The 20,896-nt window shown below is 48.2% G+C and overlaps 1 protein-coding gene across 2 annotated transcripts in view; it reads left to right on the top strand.

The window, feature by feature from the left end:
* The first annotated feature begins 8,113 nt into the window (after positions 1–8,113).
* Positions 8,114–20,896, top strand: part of BRINP2 (BMP/retinoic acid inducible neural specific 2) — a 98,163-nt gene continuing 85,380 nt past the window's right edge. Inside the window, exon 1 of one of the 2 annotated variants that reach the window (XM_079981327.1) lies at positions 8,114–8,312. The gene's annotated coding sequence lies outside the window, so the exon portion shown is untranslated. Of the gene's footprint in view, positions 8,313–10,746; positions 10,767–20,896 lie in introns of those variants that run through there. The other variant, XM_079981328.1, reaches the window with a different exon arrangement.

Here is a 20,896-nt window from a genome sequence, read left to right as displayed (position 1 = left end):
CTTTTGACATTTAGATTTTGAGGTGTAGATTTCTCCCTGTTGCAATTTTCTAGGGTTCCGCGTTGTGTGGCTCTTGAGCATGGAAGTTCCATTTAGCTCTTGAGGTTAGTGGTAGCTAATAGAATTATCTTCCATATATAAAGCCTCACGCATTGCAAGTTAAAGGAAAAGTAAATCTCACCTTAGGTTGGACCAGAAAGTTCTGCTCCCATTCCCCAAAGATGTATGATATTGACAGTGTGGGGCTTGGGTTCCACATCACCCAGAGCTACTCCAGGCCCTAGTAAAGGAGTCAAGGGCAGGGCACCTGAGGAGAACCACAAAATGGTGTCACCCACTCCATGTTCCTCACCAGAGAAGAAGGGGAATCAAGATCTCAATCCGGCTCTGCTGCCCGTGTGGATCCTGCCACCTGAGACAGTCCACCTCACATTGCCGCTTTGGTCTTGGTCTAGGGGAACCTCCCAGTTATTGAGATAATGGATAACTTCCCCCCATTAAATTGACTGATCTCTTTCCCCCTGGCACTCCCTGAAGTGTTACTAGGTATTCTAAGCTCAGAGAGGGATGTGGATGTGAATTGCCCAGCAACCGGCAAGAGCTGTGTGGTCTGCCCTCTTTCATCACTGCTTCGTTCCCACACTTGTATAGACTAATCTTGTTGCTGTTTAGTCGTTTAGTCGTGTCCGACTCTTCGTGACCCCATGGAGCACACCAGGTACTCCTGTCTTCCACTGCCTCCCGCAGTTTGGTCAAACTCATGCTGGTAGCTTGGAGAACACTATCCAACCATCTCGTCCTCTCTTGTCCCCTTCTCCTTGTGCCCTCAATCTTTCCCAGCATCAGGGTCTTTTCCAGGGAGTCTTCTCTTCTCATGAGGTGGCCAAAGTATTGGAGCCTCAGCTTCACGATCTGTCCTTCCAGTGAGCACTCAGGGCTGATTTCCTTAAGAATGGATAGGTTTGATCTTCTTGCAGTCCATGGGACTCTCAAGAGTCTCCTCCAGCACCAGAATTCAAAAGCATCAATTCTTTGGCGATCAGCCTTCTTTATGGTCCAGCTCTCATTTCCATACATCACTACTGGGAAAACCATAGCTTTTACTATACGGACCTTTGTTGGCAAGGTGATGTCTCTGCTTTTTAAGATGCTGTCTAGGTTTGTCATTGCTTTTCTCCCAAGAAGCAGGGGTCTTTTTAATTTCGTGGCTGCTGTCACCATCTGCAGTGATCCTCAGTAGCATGTTGGACGCCTTCGCATATGTATTTGGAAATAGGTCTCAAAGAGTATGTCCTGGCCCTCCCTTTCCCATTTTCAAATCCCAAAACTACCAACTAACCCTGAATTTCCTTCTTTTTTAAAAAAAACAAAACAAAAGCCAACAGCCAACAACCCAAAACTCCCCACGGTTTACAGATTTCTGTTTATATCAGTGGGCAGCTTTGCTTTGTAAGAAGTCAAGGTCAGAAGCAAAAGGAGGAGGTGTGGGGAAGAAAGGAAAAACAGAGCATGTAGCCAAAACTTTTTGTCCTTTCCCTTACATTCTGAACATCTGGTTCCCATGAGCCACTTGGCTAATCCTAATGTTTAATTCTTTGATGTCCCCTAAATCTCCGAATCGTTTCTGTTCCCAGACCTTCCAAAGCCTTAATCTTCACCACTGTCCTTTGCTTCCCAGGCAGAATCAAAGCGCTCTTCTCACCTCCCTCTGCTCAAGTTGATATCTTAGCTTCTTCTTCCTCTTATATTTGAGAAAGAAAGGGGGAAACAGGGAGATTTTGTTGTGCCATTTTTGACATTCTAAGACCGGGGCTGTGATGGTGTTTTACCAGCCTTTGAGAAGAGAATGAGGGGTAATAGGCAGGGTCTCAATGTCTCCCACCCTAACGCATTCTGACAGCAATTCTGTTGCTACAGAATGTCCCCTTATGCCTTTTGCCTTTAGGTTGACAACTTGAGGAGCCAAATATTGCTTCCCAGGAGGCCAAACTTGGCCCAAGGCCTTTCAGTTGTTAACTGACCCTAAAATAACAACACTGAGGGGCTCTTCTCTCACATCTACAGGAAAATGTTGTTATCATGCTCTTTATCTGAAAGATGCAGCAATAGCCCCTTCATGATCTGCTGGTGACCAACAATGGGGAACAAGGGAGCATTTATTTAGGTCTGTATCCATTTGGAGGGTGGGGTGGAGTTCTGGCACTATAGAACTATAGATGTCAGGGGTGCCAACTTTAATAAAATATTGTGGGGGGGCCCAGGTAAGGTCCACCCCACATAATCAATCACATGATGCAGTGCACACACAACATTTGAATGGGAATGCCCATCAACTATGTGGGGGCCCGGCCCCCTCAAATGTTTAATTGTGGGAACCAAAGTCCCCACGGCCCCTAGGAGTTGGCTCCTATGACAGCCGTTATTTTTAAGATGCAAGGCCTGCTTCCATACAATCTGTTCACCGAGCGCCTGTTCTGATTTGTGTGCAGGAAAGTTTTATGGTGTTGTATCAAACAAGAGCTATCCCACACTTTCCAAAGTATTTTCCCATCACAAAAAAAATCCAATGGGGGGGCAGGGCAGGTGTTTGCTCCAAGTGGGCAACCTGAATTTGCTGGTATGCACTGTGGTCTAAACCACAGAGCCTAGGGCTTGCCAATCAGAAGATTGGCAGTTCAAATCCCCGTGACGGGGTGAGCTCCCATTCCTCGGTCCCACTCCTGCCAACCTAGCAGTTCGAAAGCATGCCAGTGCAAGTAGATAAATAGGTACCACTCTGGCGGGAAGGTAAATGGCGTTTCTGTGCGCTGCTCTGGTTCGCCAGAAGTGGCTTAGTCATGCTGGCCACATGGCCCGGAAACTGTACACCGGCTCCCTCAGCCAATAAAGCGAGATGACCACCGCAGCCACAGAGTCGGCCACGACTGGACCTAATGGTCAGGGGTCCCTTTACCTTTAACTGAATCCCGCCCCAAAATATGACTGCTCAGGAAGCAGCTCAAGTCTCTCTAGTCCCCAACCTGGTGCCCCTGAAGACCTTCCTTAGGTACCCAAGCATTTGAACACCAGGCAATAGGCGTCCCTGGAGCCCTAAAGAACTTCTGCCTCCTAACCCCCTTAGTGCACCCCAACTTAGATTCCTATTGCTTCTAACTTATTTCCCCATCCCTGGAATCTCCTTAGTTTGCTCTTTCTTTCCCCCTAGCAACCAGGATTCATCCTTCCTGTGGTGGGTTCATCTGGGATAAAGAACACCCTTAGGAGTTCTTTCTGTAAATACTACTATTATGCAGTAAGGGTAGGTGGATTTTAAAGACACCCCCCCCCTCCCCATGAAAGTGTGAAAACTTTGCAAAGAACCTTAGGCATGTCTCCTGCTGTGCAGAACACATTAAGAATTCACCATAGAGTTAACATACATTACAATGGTACACACATCTACTTTAAAGTAAGTTTATTTGTGTTTAATGAGGCTTACTCCCAGGTAAGTGGGTACAGGATGGCAGCCTAGGCTTTGTTTTAGAGTTGGCATTGAAGGAAAGAGGTTTCTTGTGTCTTTAACAGCTGCATGGCAGGCAGAAATCCAGGAACTTGTGTTAAGCCTTCTATAGTATGGAAATATAATTATGAGGATGGCTTCACCATGATAGCACTCTCACTAGTTTTGTGTTACACAATGCCCTCGACAGCATCCATGTTGTGTTGTGACATGCTTTCCATGACAATCGTACCGTGACTGGCACCAGTACACTCTCTCAAAATTGAAAACATGTCCATTGGTGCTGAAGGGTTTCAACCCCCAATTTAGAGGTGCCACGATCCATATTCTGAAGTGTATAAAAGGTAAAGGGACCCCTGACCATTAGGTCCAGTCGTGGCCGACTCCGGGGTTGCAGCGCTCATCTTGCTTTACTGGCCAAGGGAGCCAGCGTACAGCTTCCGGGTCATGTTGCCAGCATGACTAAGCCACTTCTGGCGAACCAGAGCAGCGCACAGAAATGCCGTTTACCTTCCCACTGGAGCGGTACCTATTTATCTACTTGCACTTTAATGTGCTTTCGAACTGCTAGGTTGGCAGGAGCAGGGACCAAGCAACGGGAGCTCACCCCGTCACGGGGATTCGAACCGCCAGCCTTCTGATTGGCAAGTCCTAGGCTCTGTGGTTTAGCCACAGCACCACCCGCGTCCCTTCTGAAGTGTATATTTCCCCCCAATCCTGAGCCACTGTTTTGAATCTGACTTCTCTTGTCTTGGTGGACTTAGACGTTGCAGCAAGAAGAAAGAGAGAGGGTGGCGATGGCGCTGAGGCTGAACCTTGCCCACTGTGTGGCTTGGGTGAGAGAGACCCATGCCCAAATCACTGGGTGACCTGACCATAGTCCTGCTACTCCCCCTTCCCCTCACTGAGCCTACCTCACAGGGCTGTTGTGTGTGCATGGTGGGGGGAGATATATGAACCATTGCGTGAAGTCCTGGGTTCTTTGGAGGGAGGCTGGGATACAAGCACAATAATCTCAAATAAACAAAGTCTGAATAAACAGCTTCTAAAGTAATCTTGGGTATTCTACATTTGCATAAGCTAGCATATAATGTACCCATTTCTGCCACCAGGCCTCTCCCGGCTTGGTACGGTTCCTCTCTCCCCACAGGATTCTGAGTTTTTAGAAGCGCAGGCAACCATAGCCTTGAAAATACCCTTCAAAAATTAAAGGATTGAATTAATGTAGGAAATACTGATTCGGGAAAGAGGCTACGTTTTCCCACTAGTGAAAGCTCTCTTCCTCTGGCATAAAAAGGGCTTATGATTCTCCCCAATTAAAGAGCTGTTGGTGTCCCCTCCCCCGCCCGTTGCCACCTGCAAAGTTCCTATTTTTCAGCCTTCACAGGAGAAAGACACCATGTTTTTGTGTCCCTTTTCGCCTTCTGGAGGAGACTCTATTTCCTAGTCATTGTGGGCTTTTTTACTTTGAAATATCTCTGGCAAAGGAGATACTTGGCAACTTTGTTAAGACTGTTCCATCAGTCTCCTGGATCCATTAAACCGTACACTCCTACTGCACACAACCACCGACCCAAGATTACAACAATCATAGAATCATAGAGTTGGAAGGGAGCACTAGGGTCATCTAGTCCACCCCTGCAAAGCAGGAATCTTTTGCCCAACATAGGGCTCAAACCCACCACCCTGAGATTAAGAGTCTCGTGCTCTGCCAAATGGCCCATTGCAGGAGCTAAATATTTAACACTTAGTTTTGCACAGTGCTTTTTAGAGCATTCAAAACACTTCACACATATTATGTCACAGACTCAGCAACCCTGTAGGGTAGGACAACACCTGCCAAGAAAAACAAATAACTTATTTATTTGTCAGACCTCACCTGGAGTACTGTGTCCAGTTCTGGGCACCACAGTTCAAGAAGGACACTGACAAACTGGAACGTGTCCAGAGGAGGGCAACCAAAATGGTCAAAGGCCTGGAAACGATGCCTTATGAAGAACGGCTAAGGGAGCTGGGCATGTTTAGCCTGGAAAAGAGGAGGTTAAGGGGTGATATGATAGCCATGTTCAAATATATAAAAGGATGTCACATAGAGGAGGGAGAAAGGTTGTTTTCTGCTGCTCCAGAGAAGCGGACACGGAGCAATGGATCCAAACTACAAGAAAGAAGATTCCACCTAAACATTAGGAAGAACTTCCTGACAGTAAGAGCTGTTCGACAGTGGAATTTGCTGCCAAGGAGTGTGGTGGAGTCTCCTTCTTTGGAGGTCTTTAAGCAGAGGCTTGACAACCATATGTCAGGAGTGCTCTGATGGTGTTTCCTGCTTGGCAGGGGGTTGGACTCGATGGCCCTTGTGGTCTCTTCCAACTCTATGATTCTATGATTCTATGATTTATGTATCCTACAACGGCGGCAAGAGTCTTGATAGCACAAGGGTGGAAGAATGAGGAAATCCCAACGAAAGAACAGTGGCAAGAAAAATTGATGAGCTACACAGAGCTGGCTAAATTGACGTACAAACTGCGGGACAAGGGCAACTGTGACTTTAAGGAAAGAATGGGAGCTTTTTACAATTTATCTAAAAAGACAACAAAATGATTGGACTCCTTGGCAGGTTTCGAATAAACATACACAAATTTATTAGTTGATAACATGGTAGATAGATAATGTAAGGATATGTATAATTTTATAACATGCGGAGAATAATATGTGCTGAGAAATCAGGGAGGGGAGCTGAGGGAAGTCTCGGGGGGGAGGGTTTGAAGGGGAAAAAGGGGGGAAAATAATGAATATGATATATTTTGATAATTTGTTATGTTGAAATTGTTAATAAAAACCTTTTTAAAAAAACAACAACAACCCTGTAGGGTAGACCCCATACTACAAATTAAGGAATTGTAGAATCATAGAGTTAGAAAGGATCTGAAGGGCCTCCTAGTCCAGCCCCCTGCAACGGTCATATTTGCAATCCTGGGATCTTGGAAAACGTTTTTATATTGCAAACAAGTAGCATGCCTAACACCAGCTGATAAACTCATGGCAGATTTGAACCAGATCACACACCTCAGCCATTTGGCTACTGTGCTACACCAAAATCAAGGAGACCCACGTGAGGTTTAGTGGTGTCAAAACTTTTTCCAAAGAGGGCCAGATTTGATGAAGTGAAAGGATTGAAGTTGTTGAGCTTTTTTAGCGTTGAAATTGTTGAGGGTTTTTTGGGGGGATTTTACCCCAGGAAAGAAACTGCCACAGGGGCTAGATTAAACCAACCGACGGGCTGGATTAGGCCCCCGGAAGTGACTTGCCTGATATTACACACAACAAGTGGTGGTGAGGCATATTTAATGTAGTGCTTTTGTGGACCTGTGATTTTAGAACACGTGCGACCAGAAAGTATATGTACAAAGGTATTGGAAAGGGTAGCGTCTGAATGTGTGCACTGAAGGATGAGAAGCATGGATTTGTGTTAGGTGCCGTGGGCATGCCCAGACGACTTGAACCCATTTTAAGCCCCGTTAATGTCTATGGGAGAGTTAGGCACGTGCTCAAACTTCTCCCAATGGGAGTCCACAGTACTTTGGGCTACGTTTCGCTGCTCTCTCTCGGGCATTTCCTGATTGTAGGCTGCCCCTTGCAAACAAGAGCAAGGCAGCATCTGGAACACCCTCCTAAAAATAAATTAAAAAAAAAAAATACAGCCCCGACCAGCGAACGATGCCCTTCTTTCTCCCTGGAGAGCTAGAGGTTTTTAGCAGTTTCTCGCCGCCTGGCCCTCGCTTTCCTCCTGCCTGCAAAGATCCGTCTGGCTGATGCTTCGCGTTTGCTCTCTGCTCTGCTCTCGACGGCGCGCTCCTTTCCCAAGCCAAATCTGTTTCGAGATTTCAGGAGCAGCAGCAGCAGCAGCAGCAGGAGGGGCCGACAGAGCAGGGGACCCCCCGCACCCCCCAATCTCTCCCCCCCCCCCCGCTCTCTGATCCCTCTGCGGTCGAGCCAGCCGAGACTTAACCCTTCCGTCGCCGGCCCTATCCCAGCCGGAGCAGCTCTTCGCGCGCCAGGCAAGAAGGGGCAGCCGAGCCGCAGCTCAAGAGAGAGAGAGAGACCCACGGCCAACCCCCCCCCCCCCCGCCCGGTGCGAGGCTCCCGGGCCAATCAGGGCCGCGCAGGGAGCCCGAGCGAGGACCCCATTGGCTGCGAGAGCCGCATCCCTCCAAGCGAGGCGGGCGGCGGCGGAGGGAGGCCGGCCGCCTTGTGCTCCGGGAGCCACTTTCCGCCAGGGAGCCGGCAGGTGAGGCGCTCCGAGGCGGCGTCCAGGAAGAGCCGCGGCCAGCATGGGCGGGGGGGCGGCGGCGCGCCGCGGGGCCGGGGCTTGCCGCTTGCCGGGCGCCTTCTTCTCCCCGAGTCGGGGGCCCCTTCTTCCTCCCCCGAAGGGAAGCAGCAGGTAGGGAGCGAAGGCAGGCAGGCAGGCAGGCGCCGGCTGCCCCGCCACTCCGCCCCAGCTCCGCCGTCCCCGCCCGCCGCCGGAGCAAGCAACCCCGACGCTCCGCGGGAGCCGCGCCACCCGGGATGCGGACGGGCAGCGCCCGCGCGGCGGCCCGGCGGAGCCTGCGCCGGCCAGGACCTCGCGGGGCAGCTGCCCAGGGCCGCCGTCCATGCCTCCGCCCGTCGCGCCCAACTTCTCCCGGAAGGCTGTGAGGAGGAGGAGGAGGAGGCGAGCCAGGCGGCGGCGGCGGCGGCGCCGGGATCCCGCTGTCGGCGGCTTCTCTGGATTGCGACGTGGAGTTGCGCCTCTCCGCCGGCCCTCCAGCGCTGCGGGGTAAGTCTCCAAAGTTCCTGCGAACTCTCCTTCGCCGGGTCCGGCGGGGGGCAAAGAGGGCACGGGGGCGGGCGGGGGGCACCTCATGCGCGGGACAGAGGAAGCCACCTGGGCACCGCAGACTGTCGGGGCGGGCAGCGTGGGGTGCCTAGGGATCAGTGGCGTAGCGTGGGGGGTGCAGGGGGGCGGCAGCACCGGGCGCAACATCTGGGGGTTAGGGTTAGGGGGCGCAAATCCACGGGTTAGGGGGCGCAAATCCACGGGTTAGGGGGCGCAAATCCATGGGTTAGGGGGCGCAAATTACTTGCCTTGCCCCGGGTGCTGACAACCCACGCTACGCCACTGCTAGGGATGGCGCACCTGTCTATCTTGGAGTCCCAGGGATGGTGTCCCCAGCAAGGGGGGGGGGGCAGCTGGCAGGGCTCTTGCGCAGCAGCACCTGCGTGGTGTCCGAGTGCTCCCGGAGAGGCTGGGGATCCGGCCTTGGTCGGGATCGGGCCGCAGTTGGCTGCGGAGGATGGGGGACATGCCGGCGGATTGAGTCCACGGTTAATTGCCGCTCCCGGTTAGCTGGCCCCCATCCCCAGCCAGGTCTGTGTCTGCAGGGCATGTTTTCCATTGGAGGTGGGGGTGGAAGCAGGCAGGGAATCTGTGTGTTGGGGGCGGGGGGGGGATCCACCCCAGCCCCATTCTAAGATTGATTCCTATTTGCCATAGGGAAGAAAGAAGGGTGCAAGCACTTGGTTTCGCTAGGAACTCAGAGCCAGATGTGAAGGCTCAGTCGTGGCACCTGTAATCATGAGCGCTTGTGAGCATGAGCAGCGTGAATGTCCATTACCAGGCCAGGTAGCTGCAGCCTCCATCTCCCCCCCCCCCCATGATGGGTTAGGACCTGTCAGGACCTGAGGGTGGGGCATGCTTCCAGGTGAATCTTGAGCCCTAGCACCTTCGGTTGTGGTGAGGGTTTTGGCCATTTTTATAGCTCCCAAACAAATTGTAATGGAAGTTTGGCCAAATGAAATTAACTTTTTTCCCCCTCCCAGAAGGGGCAGTGGCAGAAAGGTTGGTTGTTAGCCCTTGAACATGTGGCAACATGAAATTCATGAGTTCTACATTCTAAGTTTCAGGGCTGCTAATTCCATCTCCTTCCCCAGTATTAAGATACCGTGTAAATCAGCCTTTCCCAATTCAGTTCAGAAGACAGAATCTTCCTTCCCCATCCGCTCACCCACCTTGCAGTGCTCTTTGCTGACAAAATAGGATCCACCAAAATATCTGCTTTCAGTTAGAATAAGAAATCTCCCCTTCTTTTCTGCTAAGGAAGTAAAACCACTTGGATTCTACAGATTTAACCATCTTTTGTATCCCTCCTCCACCATGCCAAAAGATCAGACACCCTGTTCTGAGGAAGTCCTGGGTCTAATCGCAGTACATACGCCTCTGTCCTGAGAACAGCCACCTCCTGAAAGCCACAGTTGTGGAGACCATCGATAACAATTCATTCTGCAGGCTAGCACTGAGCATAGTTGATAAGCAAGTTGGATGAAATGTATATATTTTATTGCCCATACTAAATTTACACCCAACATTGCACATTATTAGCCCTCTCTGGTTGTCGGCAGAGAATGAGAGAGCAATAAAGTCTTGATGTTAAAATTCTGAACATGGAAGGGTTTTTTCCTTGTTTTAAATCAGTTGTTTTGTGTCTGTTTAAAAAGAAGCTCAAGTTGTTGGCATGGCAATGTGAATACAAGCTTTGTGGGTTACAGGGAAATACCCGTTTTAAAGTGGATATTCATATGGTGTTTGGCTGGGCTTGCTGCTGGACTCCATGTAAGTTCCTTTCTTAATTGGTTTGCTCAGTACCAGATCAGCAGCTCTTATTTCATGTAATGTAAGGATCATTTCACACATTATGTAGACTAGGCATACCAGGGCTTGCCACCAAGTGTACACTTAATAAGAAGACGAGGCTAATAACCCTTCCCTGATGAGTACACCTGGACGATATAAATACTTGACAGCACCCAGAGCTTGCATCCTTCTACTTTTGGAGGGGATAAATGTAAAATGAGAGTAAAGTACACATAATGACATGGGTTTAGTCAGCTCCAGTGGGCATTTTCAATTAATTCATTAGGCTATTGTTAAGCATAAGTGCTTGCAGTGGTGTGGAGTGGTTGTTTTGCCTCCCTTCAGACCAGGCATTCTGTTAAGTATGAGCTTAATGGAATGAGGAGAGGTGGGTGGCTGTAAAGCTCTCCTGTGTTGTTGCAGGTGGAGGGAGGGCAAAGAGTTCAAATACCCTGGTAGCCAGGATCTCCCAAAGCAAGCGCTCTGACGCCCCGTAGCTGAGAAGCGGGAGGAGAGAAGATGGCAGATGATGTCAGGGAGAAATTTTGGCTGCCTGCTTCTTTCCCTAGCCGAAAGTATATGAGAGTGGCAGACAGTGCAGTAAGTCTTGTTCCTGTTTTGTCCCTGCCCCCCCCCCCCCGCCAGAGCTTTTGAACATGCATGAGCTATAAGGCAGATATTCAACAGGTGATGTTTTTCAGCATGGAGATGCAGGTGGAGGTGTTGAACTTTGGTCTATTGTGTATCTAGAGTTAAAGGCAAAGAGTGGGGTGGGGAAAACAATATGCGATGGAAACCAGATATTAAACCAGTTCTGCCTGTTATCAGGTATGGGGTGTTTAATGCCAGGGTTCATATAGGCACAAACTTTCAGCAAGGATTTCGGTTTATCTTTTTTTGTGAAATAAATGGTATCCCTTGTATATAGGTATTGCAGGTGTTGGCAAATCCCTCTAAATAACTGAAGTATTCATATTGCAAAAAAAAAATAGTCAGGGCATGAGAGAAATGGGTACACATCCAATTCTGCCAAGACCAAATCAGTTGTTTAATTCTTCCCTGTTCCTTAATAGCAGGGGCCGGGGGGGGGGGTAGGGGATGTTGGTTTGTGTTTTTTTCTTTTTATTCTAGTTTATATTATGCATTTTGTGTATTTATCTTGTATTTTTATGCTGTAAACCTCCCTGAGATCTACGGATGAAGGACAGTACACAAATTTAATAAATAAAATAAAATAAAAAATAACTAGCCACTTTGCAGTTGAGGATGGATGGACCTACAGCTTGAAACAGTGCAGCATATGTGATTATTCATCACACACACTTTGTGTGTGTGGTAGAGTAAAGCTGACCATTCTCTTGTGGTTCTCTCTGCTTCCATGATGGCTTTGGAGACGATGTAACATTTACAGACAGTAATAAAGCCTGCCAGTTTGACAGAGAATTCCTTATACATTGTTGAATCTGGTCTTGTGCCCCCAAAGCATTGATTTATCTGTGGGTAGGTGCCCTCTTTCCCTAAACTACGCAGGCCTGTGATCTTTGTAATGTTGTGTGATGCACCCCTTCTTTTTCAATCACCCATCCTCAAACACAGATATTCCCCCTCTGGCTCTTTCTCTTGTACAGTTTCTGACTGCTGTTCCTCACAGGCTGGCTTGAAAACTGCTGGCTGATCCTGCACCTGGGACAAATGTCTCATCTGCCAGATAGGTGGACTGGGGCCTGGTGTTACCATCAGTTGGACTTGTTTGGTTCCAAGGGCCTCATTTTTATAAAATTAAGCCGGGATTCTCAGGACTGTTGCAAGAGCATTCAGACCTCTGCATCACAGCATTAGAAGCAAGAGGAGGAGGAACACCATACCTTGATAACCTCGTAGAATGGAGGGCCCTGGGTGGAAAGGCTCCTCGCATCCTTGCATGACATTCAGCACTTGCCAAAATTCCTATTTCCCCATAGTTATTCATTCCCATACAAATTCTCGTTCTCAAGTTAAGCCGCCTGCTGCATCTCTGATTGGTTCACTGTTCCTTTACAATGGCAGCCTCTGTTGGGGCGTTGGCTATTCTCACACAGTCTTGCATTGGGCCTGATTGGACGATTCAGGCACTCCAGATGTGGAAATGCAACAGTTGCCTACAAAGAAAGGCTGCTTGCTGTATCTCCAATAAGGAGAGACGCATATATTTAATGGGGGCTCTTCCAAAACAGTGGTGCACTGAAGGATGGACTCCAAAAATATTTTCCACAATATATAAGCGTATAGCATGTATACAGTTTGAATTGAAAAAATAAATAGTCTTCAGCTATCTGTAATCTATGAAAAAGTGCACAAATTGTTCCCTGGCAGTTTATGGCTTAGGTCTACTGAATTACTACACCAAAGTGTGCTTACTCTTCTCTAGGTACAGGGACCAGATGGATGCCAGTTTTAGATTTCAAGAGGTGGGGAGCCACATTCAGCAAGATCCAAAGGCTTTGTTTTGGATACATTCAGAGATGAATAAGCAGTCAGTATATAGGACCATTTAATTCATTATAGCACTTGTGACTTAACGGGTAGATAAGAGATATAGGTGATTGTGGTCTGAAGCATCAGGGTGGGGTTGGGTCTGCCCACACCTTCAGTAGTACCTCTGGCAAAATGTAGTGTGTGCACATGTCTCTTTTTGTAAGCATCTCTTGTCAGTCTTAAATAGTCTGGGCTTCTCAGCTGTGAAAGGTGCAATCTGGATAATAATAGTACAAGGGTGTCTAAAAATCATAATCAGGTTGACAATGACAGCCCAGAATGTCAATAATAATAATATGCTGCTGCTAGATTGTCACACACACACATTGTATTACAGATTTGGAGCTCAAGCCACATGGAAATTCTACTGCATAGTTCTCCTCAAACAGAATGGGAGCAATGCAAGGTGGGTTGCAGCGGGTGCAGAATGCTGCAGCGAGGCTCCTCACGGGGTCTCTGCCATGGGAGCATATTCACCCAGTGCTTTTCAAGCTGCACTGGCTCCCGGTGGAGTACAGGGTCAGATTTAAGGTGCTGCTTTTGACCTTTAAAGCCCTTCACGGCCTAGGACCCTCGTACGTACGGGACCGCCTCTCCCGGTATGCCCCACAGAGAGCCTCAAGGTCCATAAATAGCAACACCCTAGCGGTCCCGGGCCCTAAGGAAGTTAGATTGGCTTCGACCAGAGCCAGGGCCTTTTCAACTCTGGCCCCGGCCTGGTGGAACGCTCTGCCTCATGAGACCAGGGCCCTGCAGGATCTGATTTCTTTCCGCAGGGCCTGTAAGACAGAGTTGTTCCACCTGGCCTTTGGCTTGGAGCCAATTTGATTCCCTCCCTCCCTCTCTCTCTCTCTCTTTTTTTCCCTTCTCCTCCTGCGATGAGGCTACATTTTAATATTTTAATGTTCCATTATTTTAATTATGTATTTTATTTTTGTTTTTAAGTTTGTAATCATTCATCTTGTTTTTATTATTGCTTGTAAGCCGCTCTGAGCCCGGCCTTGGCTGGGGAGGGCGGGGTATAAATAAAAAATTATTATTATTATTATTATTAAGGTAATTCTCACTCAGGACAATGGAGCTTGTGCAGGAGAACTCCCTTGTGGATTGTGCTTCCACCGCATGAACACCGGAAAAATGGACAGTGTTAAAGAGGAGCTTAAATGTGCAGATCATTAAAATACTGGCCTACAGACCTGGCTGTTCGTATTGCACTCCCTTCCATCTCCCAGTCAAATTATGCATCAAGAGAACTCGGGTTCTGCAATTAATAGAAATGATATTAATCAGTCAGATGTACAGTGAATGCAACTGCCAATTTTGCATGGGGTCGTTTTATTTATGCTTTGTTTTGAATCCCATATTTTGACATCTTCCAGCAAAGAGCACAAAGCGGTAGAAATCTATGTAGAATCTGGATAGTCAAGTGTTGTTCAGTTGGAATATAATTATGAACTTAAGTGGCCCCTTGACCTTGAACCCTGGAGCTTTTTAAGGCTCTCCTATGGGTGCGGACCTTGGGCCTGTGGGCCATGGGTGATCCTCCAGGCCAACTCTTGGGAGTCCCTCCAGGCCATGCCCACCCCCACCCCACCCAGCCATGATCCTCACTGATTTGGTTCTGCCACCCTCCCCAAGTGCTTTTGCCTGGCTAAATTGGGGTCTTTGAACTGTGATGACAACATGCCTCATTTGCCAGGATGGAGTTACCTGTTCATAGGGGCCTGTGGCAACATAGGAACATAGGAAGCTGCCTTGCACAATCAGTCCTTTTAGCTCAGTATTGTCTATTGTGTCTGGCCCAGTATATCTGAAGGAGCGTCTCCACCCCCATCGTTCTGCCCGGACACTGAGGTCCAGTGCTGAGGGCCTTCTGGCGGTTCCCTCATTGCAAGAAGCGAAGTTACAGGGAACCAGGCAGAGGGCCTTCTTGGTAGTGGCGCCCGCCCTGTGGAACGCCCTCTCATCAGATGTCAAAGAAATAAACAACTATCAGACTTTTAGAAGACATCTGAAGGCAGCCCTGTTTAGGGAAGCTTTTAATACTGGATGAATCATTGTATTTTAATATTCTGCTGGAAGCTGCCCAGAGTGGCTGGGGGTTCAGGCAGGAGTCTCTCTAGGCAGATGCTCCGCCACTGAGCTAAGACCCTTCCTCAAAAGGGCCTCTGCAGAAACACCTGGTTTTCATACAGCTGGAATGCAACCTGCTCTACAAAGATAAGAGTTATATTTCTTGCTGTGTCCACAGTTTGGCTTGGCCCAACACTGGTCTATGCCCCTCCAGGAGGTTATCCATGACAGAATGTCATTCTCAGGCTAAAAAACGGTTTTCTGGCCTTGTTGTAAACTTAAAAAAAAAAAAAAAATCAGTGCAAGTGTGAGGTCAAGGAACTGGATGTCTGCTAATCAACATTCAATCTTTGGAGAATCCATATTCTGGGTCATTCACTAGATAGTGAACAAAGCTTGTGAGATAATGCAGGTGGCAAACAACTCTGTTTATTGCATTAGTTTATTCAGCTAGGACAGGAGAAATCATACAAAAGTTTAGCTTTGAGGCAGACAAAACAGAGACTCCCTACAAACTGTAGTTGTTGTGTAATATAGGATGCCAACAATGGGAACATGTGCTCCCTGCCTCCCCCTCTGGAGTAAATCCCCTCTTTTCTCCACCTGTTTGCACTGCCTGTTTTTTCTCATCCTATGTGCACCATGGCCATGCTTTTAAACTGCCCCTAGTCTCTGGTGCTCATCTTTGGAAAACCACTCTTTGCCCCAATTTTCTCCCTTTTAGGGAATGCCTTCTTAACATTTTGTAAGGGTAAGTTGCTAGCATTGTGTTGTTCTTCAGGGTTCTGCTGTGGGGTCTCTATATCTGCAAGTGGGCTTGGGGGTCACTGAGTTGACTAGAAATAGTGGTCTCAAGAGAGAAAGGGGAACAAAAGTGATCTCCTTTGCTTTCTCCAAAAGGAACCCCTTCCCAGATGAGAGGGAGCGAGAAGGATGTGGCGGGAAGCTCTGGTTCAAATGTTTACTTGCATCATCTCTCTTCCCAACCCTCCTTGAAGGGTTGTTGCGTAGATAAAATAGCAGGCAGGGAAACCACTCGTTTATTTATTCATTCCATTTATACCCTCCCTTTTCTCCGATGAGCTCGAGGCAGTGGACACGGTTATCCCTGTGCCACTTTTTGCTCACAACAACCCTGTGAGGTTGGGTAGCTGGAGGGACCATGACCAGTCCAAGATTAGCTTCATGGTTAAGTGGGGTTTTAACCTGGGTCAACCACACTTGACTCTCCCACCTGAAGTCCTTAGAAGAAGGGAGCTTAGGAATACTTACCGTGAATGCTTAGGGTGTTGATGTAACTGCATGTGCTCAGGTGCTGGATTTAATGCGTTGGCATTAGAAGTGCATGCTACTCTGTTGGCAGGGAAGAAGCAAGGCCCAGCAGCCTTAACATTATTCCCTTGCGCTCAGGCTGCTGGTATTTAAATGAACTGGCATTTTTCTTTTGGAAGAGGCAGCTCGGAAAGGCTCCGTCGCCTTCAAAACAAGATGTTTACGGAGCATTGCCAGAGGGCAAAATAAATGAGTTTCCTGCGTCATCCAACTCCTTCCTATCCTCTCTCAGAAGGGAACAATAATTCGCTGTGGAGCTTTCCATCCCCTTGGGGGAGGTGTCAGGAGGCCCGCTGCTCCCAGGCACGCAAACAAGAGCCACAGCAAGGCCTGGGGAGTTCAGGGTTCCCTGGGCTTTCTAGGATGAGACGTTGCTGCTCAGTTCATCCTTGGCATGATGACTGCATGCGTATAACCTCTCTCTCTCTCTCTCCCTCCACCCCACCACTTTCCCTCTCTTCCGGAAAGACAGCACTTACATCTCTGTGGCCCACTGCACCCCTAAAGCTGTGTTTACATTACTGCTTACTCAGGCTGCAGCATACTCCCATCGTTGGCCTGTGAAGCTGCGTGATACCAGACATGATCCATCAGCATCCTGTAGCTTCTTGAGAAATACTCCTGTTTGATGTGCTCAGCCACCTTCCATCAGTTAGAAAATGGAAGCCACAACTAAGGGCTGGTCCACACTTCTGCTTGTCTCATGCTTAGAAAGTACAGGTCTGAGCAAGTTTTCCACTTGACCCACTCCTTCGCGATAGATTGGAACAAACTTATTTTCTTTTTTTAATTTACACCTTTTTTTGGATTATATTTTACATGCATTCATCATTTTGTCATAAGCTTATATGGACTTCCCAACCTATCCTTCACTGACATCCCCTTTCACCTTTGATCTTATTTTGCTACATCTCTTTTCCTTTACCATCCTTCTTCATCCCTTCCCATCACTTACCTCGTCTTCTCTACTGCTGGTCATAGGCTCATTCTACTTGCCAGTTCACCTTCATGCCATCTTCCTTTAAACATTCTTCAAGGCATTCCCACTCGCTTCTAGGTTGGAACACACTTCAATCCGAGGAAAACTTGGATGGCCATTTGCTCTGATTAAGTGCTAAGGAGCGGTTTTCCATGGTGGGAAGCAGTGGGACAAGAGGAAGCTAGAAAGCTATTAGATGAGTGGTGTACATTTTAGGCAGCCATTGCGCATTGGCGGAGAGCAGCTTCAGTGAACTGAATTTTGATTCAGGGAAACAAGAGGTAATGGGCATCAGGGAAAGACATCTCTGCCCCCTCCTTCTTGTCTGTTGAGCAACATAAGATTGCAGTGGTGCAGGGAACAACCTTCCCAGCTTTTCAAGCTACACATGTGTACCACATCTTAAGTCTCAAGAGCAGGGGGCAGAACTTCTCTGTCATGTGCAGCCCAGTGTTATGCATGCTTCCTCCAAAGTAAGTTCCACTGGTTTGGTTTGCCCATTAAGGTCAGCAGGGGTGGACTTTGGCAATCTCTCTTAATATGTGTGAGGCCAAAAAATTGGCACCCCCAAATGCATATTTCAATTTTTCACCCCCTTAGCTTAGCGTCCTGTGGGGGGGACGGACCTCATGCACCACCACCCTAGATATAGCGCTGATGGTCAGCTCACTGGGGCTGACTTCCAGAAAGAAGACTGGAGCTGCTTTGCTGCTTCCCAGTTTAGCTCAGCAGTGTCTGTCATCCAAAGCTAGAAGCTACAGATTGTGTTCAAGCAGGACAGAGTTTAACCGCAATCTTGGGGTTCAGACCACACACAAAGCCAAACCTTGGCTTAGCTAGAAGAATCTTCAGTCTTCTCCCTGACGAATATAGGTGTTCACACTAAACCACAGTTTGACTTGATGAATGCAGCCACTGAGCTCTGTGGAACTTATCCTCACAAAAGTGTTCATAGCCTCCCATCAATCCTACAATGTCAATTCCTGCAGTGCAGTTCCTGTTCTACAAAGAGGAACCGAGGCATGAGAAAAGGTGGCCAGGTGTGAAAAAGGACAGGCTCTGTCTTGATACTTGCATAGAAGACATAATTTCAGCAGGTATAGCTTACACGGCAAAATGCACTTTCTGGAATTCCCTTTTACACAAGTATTAGGGTGCAGCAACAGCCTGTCCTCTTTTGGACCTTGCAACCCTATTTTGATCCTTAAGACTTTGGGGGAGCTTGCTGGGAAAGCTTTGTGGGTGACTTTCAGGGGTCCTCCAGGGCTTGAGGCAGAAGTCTTTTCCAGAGCTACCTGGAGATGCCTGGGATTGAACACCTTGCAATAAAATTCAACAACGGAATGAAGAGCGTAGATTTACATCATCTTGATGGTTATATTTATATAGTGCCCATCAATCTGCATGACACATTACAGAGCTTCGTAAGCAATAAAGAAATGGACCGGTCCCTGCCTCCGCAGAACCTGCAATCTAAAATGGACGCTGAGGGAGGGAGGGAGGGAGGGAAGGGGTAGGAGAGGCAAGAAGATGAAAGGATAAATGTGAGCAAATGCAGTTACAGGGATTTAAGCTTAATTACAGTTGGAGAGGAAGATTAAGGAATTAAACCAAAGGCCTAGTGATAAAGATGGGGTTTGGAGGGGGGAGGGGCACCTCATCATGCCCAGAGAATGAGTTCTTTGCAGAGGAGGCAACTGTGGGGAACAGGCAGTGTTCTGCTACAAAGGGACAACAGTTGGTTAGCCAAGGATATCAGAGTAGAGATGCGCAGAATTACAAAGGGAGGCAAGGACTAAGACAGGGTGGAACTTGGTCTCCCGTTCCTTCTTCCAAGCAAAATATGGGGGGGCAGGTAAACCCCACCTCAAATAATTGATCCCAAGACGTGGCACATGCACGCCATTTGAATGGCAATGCCCATCAACTTTGGGGGGCGGCACCCCACAAATATTTTATTGGGGGGACTGAAGGGACCTTGGTGTCATGGACTTGGCTCCTATTCTGCCAAGGTAGCCAGGGTGACATGGATGAGCTGAAACCATTTGACCGTTGCAGCAGCCCTGTGAGGCAGGTTAGGCTGAGAGAAAGGGGCTTGCCCAAGTCCATGCAGTGAGCTTTGTGGCAGCATCAGGATCTGAACTCAGACCCTTCTTGTTCCGGCTCTCTATCCATTACACTACTGTAGCTTCTTCAGTTAATTCCAGTTGCAGAATTTTGGGGATTTACATTCCATTTTAACAAATAGAATAACCAAACTTTCCAAACCCATTGGATTCTGGAGTTTCTGCTGCTTAAAGAGCTGTAGCCAACGTGTAGCCCTTGTCTTGCCTTTAATAATACCTAAGTGCTGCTCTGATGAATATATTCTACCACATTACAGGGCGAACTGCATTGCTCAAAGCCGTGAGCTGTGCACTGTAATCCTAACAAGTATTGCGAGCTTAGTTGGAAAAGCTGGAGCAAGGCGCATGATGCCATGCCTTTTGTCGACCAGCAGGGGCCAGCCTTCCTTCTCAGTCTGTGCGCTCTTGCTGTGTCTAAGCATGTTTTTCTGTTAGGAGTTTGCTGAGAAATGGTTTCTTCTGGAAGAAGCAGAAACCTGAAGTGGGTGGGTAGGTTGCTGAAGCCAGTCCTTAGCCTTAGGCAAACAGCAGTCTTCTCCCAGTCCTTTACCTTCTCCCATTCTATGCATCCTTTCTTAAAATGAGGCTTCTTAAAATTAGACATGGCAATTTTACACGAGTCCTAGGACACAAGAACTCGAGACAGTGATATCATCATCATAACCATTCATAGCGTTTGTGTAGCTCTTTACAATATACAAAGTGCTTCATATACCTTGCACAACTTACATAACCTACTTGCAATGAAGGTGGGTTTTCTCAATCCCAAATGGCTTTGGGGCAAACTGAGTGGCTTGATTAAGGCCATTGAAGAAGTTCATTGCAGAAATCCATTTCAAACTGTAAAGTTAAAGGTAAAGGTACCCCTGCCCGTACGGGCCAGTCTTGACAGACTCTGGGGTTGTACGCCCATCTCACTTAAGAGGCCAGGGGCCAGCGCTGTCCGGAGACACTTCCGGGTCACGTGGCCAGCGTGACATCGCTGCTCTGGCAAGCCAGAGCCGCACACGGAAACGCCGTTTACCTTCCCGCTGGTAAGCGGTCCCTATTTATCTACTTGCACCCGGAGGTGCTTTTGAACTGCTAGGTTGGCAGGCGCTGGGACCGAGCAGCGGGAGCGCACCCCGCCGCAGGGATTCGAACCGCCGACCTTTCGATCGGCAAGTCCTAGGCGCTGAGGCTTTAACCCACAGCGCCACCTGCGTCCCATTTCAAACTGAGGCTGCCTTAATTCATAGCCCAGTTTCTTAGCTGCTATATTGTACCAGGTTTCATTTTCTGGACTTTCTGTTTCTAGTGCTGAGACTCCGCTCCAAGTAGACCCCATTTTACACCACTCAGTTGCATGACTCTTTGCTAGCTGACTGCAAAATAAAATAATTTGAAGGTTAACTTACTCGACTGCAGAAATGCAGATCTAGAGCTTGGCTGGCTGAATTCATATTGTTTAGCTTTTTCTTGTCTACCCAACACCCGTATCCCCCCAATCTCGCAAAGGCACAGGTAGGGTGTGTCCTGCAAACACTGAAGCACCCACTAACCATTTATGAAACAAGCTCTCCTTACAACTGAAAAAGCCTAAGGAGATGGCCTCATCTTCTTCCATTGTGCATCCACAATGTTTTACTATCAGCCTTTGCATAGCTTGTGCTGTGTCTGATAAGTGCTTTGGTGGAAAGAGTGTTTGCACTGTTTTAGTGACAACC

Source organism: Podarcis cretensis (genome assembly GCF_951804945.1).
Source record: "Podarcis cretensis genome assembly, chromosome: 6".
Taxonomy (NCBI): domain Eukaryota; kingdom Metazoa; phylum Chordata; class Lepidosauria; order Squamata; family Lacertidae; genus Podarcis; species Podarcis cretensis.
Note: the sequence above shows the minus strand (reverse complement) of the source record. Positions and strands in the feature narration are given on the sequence as shown.